Here is a 7,267-nt window from a genome sequence, read left to right on the forward strand (position 1 = left end):
CATTTCACAACACATCCTGACATGTTCCCATATGCAGGAAAATCATTGATTGTCCATAGTAGAACAACTTTAAGAGAGAAACTTTCTTCTCGACATGCATCATAGGCTTCAACATCTTTATCCCATAAGCATTTTAAGTCGTCAATAAGAGGTGCTAAGTAAACATCGATATCATTACCCGGCTGTCTAGGACCAGATATCAACAAAGTGAGCATCACAAATTTTATCTTCATACACAACCATGGTGAAAGATTGTATGTGATCATTAAAACATGCCAACAACTATATGCAGAACTCATCAGACTATGAGGATTGATCTCATCTGCTGACATAGCGAATCTAAGATTTCTTGGCTCATAAGCAAAATCTGGCCACATGCGATCAACCAATTTCAAAGAGGGCGAATCAGCTAGATGACGCAAGTATCCATCACGAATTCTTTTATCAGCATGCCAAGTTAACTCCTTGGATATCACCTTATTCCGAAGCATTCTTTGAAATCTTGGAATAGGTGGGAAATACCACAAGTCCTTTGCAGGAATTCATTCCTTTATCTTCGATTTGTTGCCCAACTTCCACCTTGACGTCCCACAAGTAGGGCAATTTGGAAAATCTTCGTACTCCTTCCGGTATAAGATACAATCATTAGGACAAGCATGAATTTTCACATAGTCCATCCCTAATGCGCGCAAGCTTTTCTTTGCATCATACAAAGATGAATGTGCGGCATTTGCTTGTTTCTCGACGCCTCAAAGACAATAAATTTACCACTAGGCGGTCGAATAGACACTAATCGCAGACGAAAATAAATCGAAGCTCCATTCGCTGATAACCAATCCATACCAAGAATGATATCAAATTTAGGCATATGGAGCACAATAAGATCTGCCCGAACCACATCTCTGAATAAACGAAGCTCCAGATTCTTCACAATCTTAGAAGTGAGCATTTGATTACCCTAAGGAATAGAAACTTGGAAACCCTAACCCATATCCTCAAGAATAATATTCAGTCGCTTGATGAAGGTTTCAGATATGAAAGAATGTATAGCTCATGAATCTAGCAGTGCATAGGTAGCTACACCTCGAATGATAATCCCCCTTGCGGCGAAAATGTCTTTTAAATCCTTTCGTGTTGAAGCTTAAGGAATTTCTATCATTAATTTCCCAAAGTTACGTGAAGATTACGTGTTGAACTTAAGCACTTCTTGAAAAATTGCATTTGAGCCCTTCATTTTTTTGCAAATTTCTTTTTAGCCCCCAATTTTTCGAATAATTGCAATTTATCCCTTAATGTTTTCGAGAATTCACATTTTGGTCCCTTAAATTTCGAAAATTACATTTTTGTTCCTTAAGAATTACGAAATTGCAATAAAGTCCCTTAAATTTTGGATATTACATTTTTTGTCCTTAAGAATTCGGAAATTGCATTAAAGCCCCTTAAATTTCGGATATTACAATTAAGCCCTTACACTTTTCGGAAATCCAAATTAAGCCCATTAACTTTCAACAATTGCACTTAGACCCCACAAGAATTTTCGAAACCCTTGCAAACTCTTAATTATGATTTTTCTTTAATTTTTGGTCATAAGACTTTTATTTGGAATTATTTAATCATTTACATAACATAAGGCACAAAATCAATACCAATTCCAACGTTTCAAAAATCATATCTTAATTTTCAACTAAGGTAGAGCATGCAACCTAATTTCTTCTAGGTTAATCTTGTAACTAATTCAATTCTAATAAACACTTTAACATTTAATTCAATAAAAGCAATATAAAAATTTTAAATAACTAGGTTACCCGTAATAAGAGTCGTGTCTGGCTCCTCTTCAGCTTCCTCTGCATGCATAACATAAGCTCGTCCCACATTGGGTGCTTTCTTCTTTGGGCAATCGGTAGCTTTATGCACATCTTCCTTGCATATAAAACACTTGTATGTCCTCGACATGCATTTGCCAAGATGCTCTTGTCCCACATTAGGTGCTCCAGGATTTTGTTGCTTTGGTGATCCTTACTTCTTGACTCGTCCTTGGGTCTTTTGAGGCCTTGGAGGTCTAGGAGGATCCCATATACGGCTTCTTATTTGGCTACGAATTATTTTGATGTTGCTGCCTCTTGCGCTGCATCTCAAAATCCCTGTCTTTCAAATATTGCTCAGTTTGAAATGCATAGGTGGTAGCAGTAGCATAATCCAGGGAACGCATCATCATCATATTGTGTCGTGTGGTAGGTCGTAGACCATCCATGAAGTGTCTAAGCTTCTCTACAGCATCCCTTGCAATAAGGGGCCCCTATCAAATTTCCTCACAAACTAAGCAACAGTCGAGTCTCCCTCACGGAGGCTCATAAACTCCCTCTTCAGTCGCCCTATAAAATTAGCAGTAAAATATTATCATAGAAAATATCCTTGAATCGAGTCCAAGTAAGAGTAGCGATTTCAATACCATGCTCAGCTCCTTCCCACCATAAAGAAGCATCATCCTTGAACATGTAAGTTGCACACACCACAAACGGTCAGCATCCCCCATATGCAGATAACGAAAGTGCGCCTCGAGTGCAAAAATCCAAGCCTCAGCAGCAAAGGGATCCGTGGTACCAAAAAATTTCTTCCGCACTAGCCTCGGAAACTGGTCATAAACATCATGTTGTGGTCTAGGAGCATGCTGAAACTCCTCAAAGAAACGGGTCATGCCCTAAAGTGCGCGAACAACAGCAGCCCCATTAGGAGGTGGGAGTGTATTCTCTTGACGGTTCTCATTGTTCTCGGCTTGATTCTCAATAACAGGGGCAATTCTGGGGAGGCATTTTATCTGAACGTTTTCCAATTTCTAACGTAACCAACATGCATTTAAATCTATATTTTCTAATCATGCATCATATCCTAATTCATTTTAGCAATTTTTAAACATATAAAACATGTATTCTCGTAAAGCTATTAAACATGCGATGTAAACATAAACTTCATATAATCATGCAGGTAGCATAATATAAATCATATAATGCATGTAAACTTATAGAACGAGCCTTGACGACTGAGCTTCCCGGCACTGATGGTGGCACAACCCTTTACAGAACCATTTCTCTGATACCATTCTGTCAACCGCCGATTCTGAAGGGTACTGAGACGCCAGTCGATTGTGAGAATTGGTTAGAGGATATAGAAATTCTATTTGAATTTCTTGGTTTCACAGATGATTGTAGAGTTAAACTAATTGGGCACCAGTTACGGGAAGTCGCGAGGAGTTAGTGGCTGGTAACAAAAGAAGCCTTAGAACAGCGTGGTCCAGTGATTACGTGGAAAATTTTTAAAGTAGAATTCTATCAAAGATTCTTCACCGTATCATACAGACAGGATAAAGGTGCAGAGTTTGCAAATCTGAGACAGGGTCAGTTGAATATTGATGAGTATTTGGCCCAGTTCTTTACCTTGCTACGTTTTGCCCCTCTCGTGGCTAGGAACGATGAAGCTGTATTTGATCAGTTCATTCAGGAATTGAATCCGGAGATACGTACATTGGTAAATGTGAAACGACCGAATAACCTTGCTGATACTCTGAACAGAGCCAAAAGAGCAGAAACAGTTCTGATGAGACAAAAGGAAGCTTCGTATGTTCTTCCAACACCGAGACCACAGCAACTGCCTCCCAGAATCGAAATTGGGAGCAGCAGTAGTGGAAAGAAAGAACAGTTGAAAGCTCGAAAGAAGCAGTTCAAGAAGTTAGGGAGCAGAGGCATCTGATCGCAGTGACCGGGGAACAGACCCGGAATGCACTTGATTCTATAGTGGCAGAGCTATCGCAGATTATTTCAAGGAAATGGTAAGATTCGGACCTGAAACGGACAAAGAATGAACATGTGACAGAAGAGTTGCTAAAGTCGTCTCAGATGAACTTCCGGGTTTGCCTTTAATCAGGAAGATTGATTTCAGTCTTGACTTGATATCAGGTACTGTTATTACTTTTAGAACTTCGTACCGAATGATATTGATTGAATTGAAAGATTTGAAAGATCGAATAGCAGATTCATTAACCGAGATTTACATCTGATTGAATGGTTCTCGTTAGGGATGTATCAGCTATAGTGGTGAGTTGATAAACTCTGTGTTCAGAATATTTGATAATTATCTGATTTAGTTATCTATGGTATTCTGGTATATTCGAAGATTATGACTGCTTTGGTTGAATATCTGAGTATTGTATTGAATATTCTAGGAACTGGAAAGTTGTATGCAGCAACTGTTGAAATGTGCATCTTGACTGAGACAGATTGTGTTCAGGGTTTGTTATATCTGAAGATGATATATCTATTGATTCTAGCACAGTTGAGACCGCGATCAGTTGGCCGAGACTGATATCAGTGTCATAAATTTGTAGTTGCATGAGTTAGCAGGCTACTGTATCTGATTGTTATTCTGTACTGCTTGAGAATGATTATTTTCTGCAGCAGTATTTGATTCAGATTGTATACAGTTGAGACTCGATACCGTTCAAGCCGAACCAGAACTAATTTTGAAAGTTGAAACAGTTCAGAAAGTTGATCAGAATGGGCAGGACTTGATTATTGATAGTCAGAACATGGTATCCATCAGAATATCAGGTAAATGATACTGCGTTGTATGTGAATAACCGATGGGTTGTGCGAGATATTTCGGATTTGAAATAGTTAATGTTGTCAGAAATATACAATAGTTGATTTAGTATTCATCCTGATAGCAGAAAGATATATGATAGTCTGAAAAGACAGTTTTGATAGAAACAGATAAGATTAAATATGGCAGAATTTGTACTGAATTGTCTGAATTACTGATAGATGAAGACAGAAAGAATGAAACCCGGAGATTTTTTATATAGCTTATCGATTCCTGAATGGGAAGGGGATTACATTTCCAAGGATATCGTGACAAATCTACTGCAATACTTCCGGGATTGAGTATTGATTGAGTTAGGAGTGATAGATTGACCTAGTCTGCGAGTGCTAGCTCGTACATGAAGATGTAAAGATATGATTATATTACTGGGATTTATGTCAGAAAAATGATCAGATTACACAGAGTGTCGAGAGTTGATTATATCAGACCATGATTTTGGTTGACTTTGCACGTTTGGCGGGAAGTACAGCAAGAGTGGGTACGAGATTATATATGATTATTACATATCATTCACAAATTGACGGACACTCAGAGTGGGTTATCCGGATTTTGGAGAATATGCTTAGAGTTATAATGCTTGATTTTAGCACTAGTTGGCAGGATTTATGTCATGTTGTGAGTTTTCGTACAACAACAGCTATCAGACGAATATCGAGATGGCACCATTTGAAACATTGCACGGTAAGAAGTGCAGGTTCCCTCTTTAGTGGGATGATATCTCTGAGGTTCCTGAGATTGGACCTGATATGATCAGAGATCCAACTGAGGTAGTGAAGCTGATTCAAAAGAAAATGAAGACAACTCCGAATAAACAGACTAAATATACCAATGTCGGATGATGACTGTTGGTATTTGAGACAGAAGATTACATAGTGAAATTGACTAGGATTAAACAGATTTGATAACATCTGTTGCTGTTGATTTGCTATGAGCTGTTGACTGGTATATACGGATGCTGTATAGCCAGTATTTTGAGATTGATTTTATCAGAGTTACTTTGAGTTATATTATGATATTATATTCTTGAAGTATTACTCCAGAATGGAATCAGAATCAATTGAATAAAGATAGTTCGGAACAAAGACTATTCCGTTGTTGAAAGTTCAAAGGAATGGTTAGGACAGCTAGGAAGCTATTTAGAAGACAGAATCTGGAATGAAATAAAGACTCTAGAATTGTTTCAGTGGGGTAAGTTTTCTTTTACCTTCTGTAAATATATATCTCCTTCTTTTATCAGATTTGGTATCTGATATGATAACCTGGGATATATAAGTTGATTGCCTGTGATTTCGGGGACAAAATCGTATCTTAGGGGGGGAGAAATGTAATGCCCGAGATTTTAGCTTAATACTTTTGAGTTATTATGTATTATGAATAAGGGAATGGAAGAACAGATATGGAGAAGTGACGTTGCAATTTGAATATAGTTGCAAAGTATAGTGTTGGAGTAGAAAGACCAATGCACCCGCGGTAAAATAGTCAGCGCACCCACGGTGGTTCTTCTGAAATTTTGGAGTTGGTACAGTAGAGTCCCCGCACCCGCGGTCAAAAATGCACTGTACCCGCGGTCGTGCCTTCTAAAATTGTGGAAGTAGTACAGCACGCTCAGTGCACCCGCGGTCCAAGGGCTAGCGCACCCGCGGCAAGACGTGCAGAACATGCAATGAGCCGCGTTTTTCTTGTCATGCATTGGGATATATATAGGGCTACTACTCAGCATTTCACATGGAAAAATTGAAGGAAATCCTCTGAAAATTCCTTTAAACTTCACCTTGGGTTTCAAGTTAGAATTTTGTGGAATCCGTCCGTCTGATCTGTAATCTGACTTCAGTAACGAGTTCTTAGCGACGACAGCCACAACAGGACGCAAGTTTTATTGAATTCTGGTATCATTTGAAATTACGATATTGGGGGAATTGTGATTTGACTGATATATTGTGTTCTGGGTATACTGATTAGTATAAAACTGAAGACAGATCGAAGAACGGGCTGTGTATGTAATTGTTATGATTTTTTTGAAGTAATATGATCGAGATTGTACAGACTTGATATCATGACCTATTCTTATTGAAGATTATGATTCCTATTGATATCGATTATGAATTATGGTATTATTTCTATGATGTTGAGATTGACGGGGCGATCGAGACTGTATTATTATGCCATCGAAACATCAGTAGATTGATTGTGATCAGATTCAGTATTGATTGAGATTGTATCATGATATCGTTGATATGGATCAGATTATGTTTGATTTGAGTATTGATCGGAACAGGTTTTGAATTGAGTTATACATTGATACAGTATATTCGATATTGTCATTTCAAATTTGATATGGACAGATTTGACTTCGATACTTAGACTTCGTCAGATCGAGAATAAAAAGGTATAAGTCAATGTGGTATTGGGAGATCGACTCAAGTAGGATATACTTGAGTTTCCCTAAATCACATACTTATTGTTATTATATGCATTGATTTGATTTGATATGCTTGTTCTATTGATTTATAGAAAGCACGTATTAGATGAGTATTAGACGAGTGACCTTGTGACATAAGTGCCTGATACTGGTGGGATCGCCACGGGCACATTGCACGATGTCACAGGATAGTGA

Source organism: Primulina tabacum, chromosome 2 (genome assembly GCF_025594145.1).
Source record: "Primulina tabacum isolate GXHZ01 chromosome 2, ASM2559414v2, whole genome shotgun sequence".
Classification (NCBI taxonomy): domain Eukaryota; kingdom Viridiplantae; phylum Streptophyta; class Magnoliopsida; order Lamiales; family Gesneriaceae; genus Primulina; species Primulina tabacum.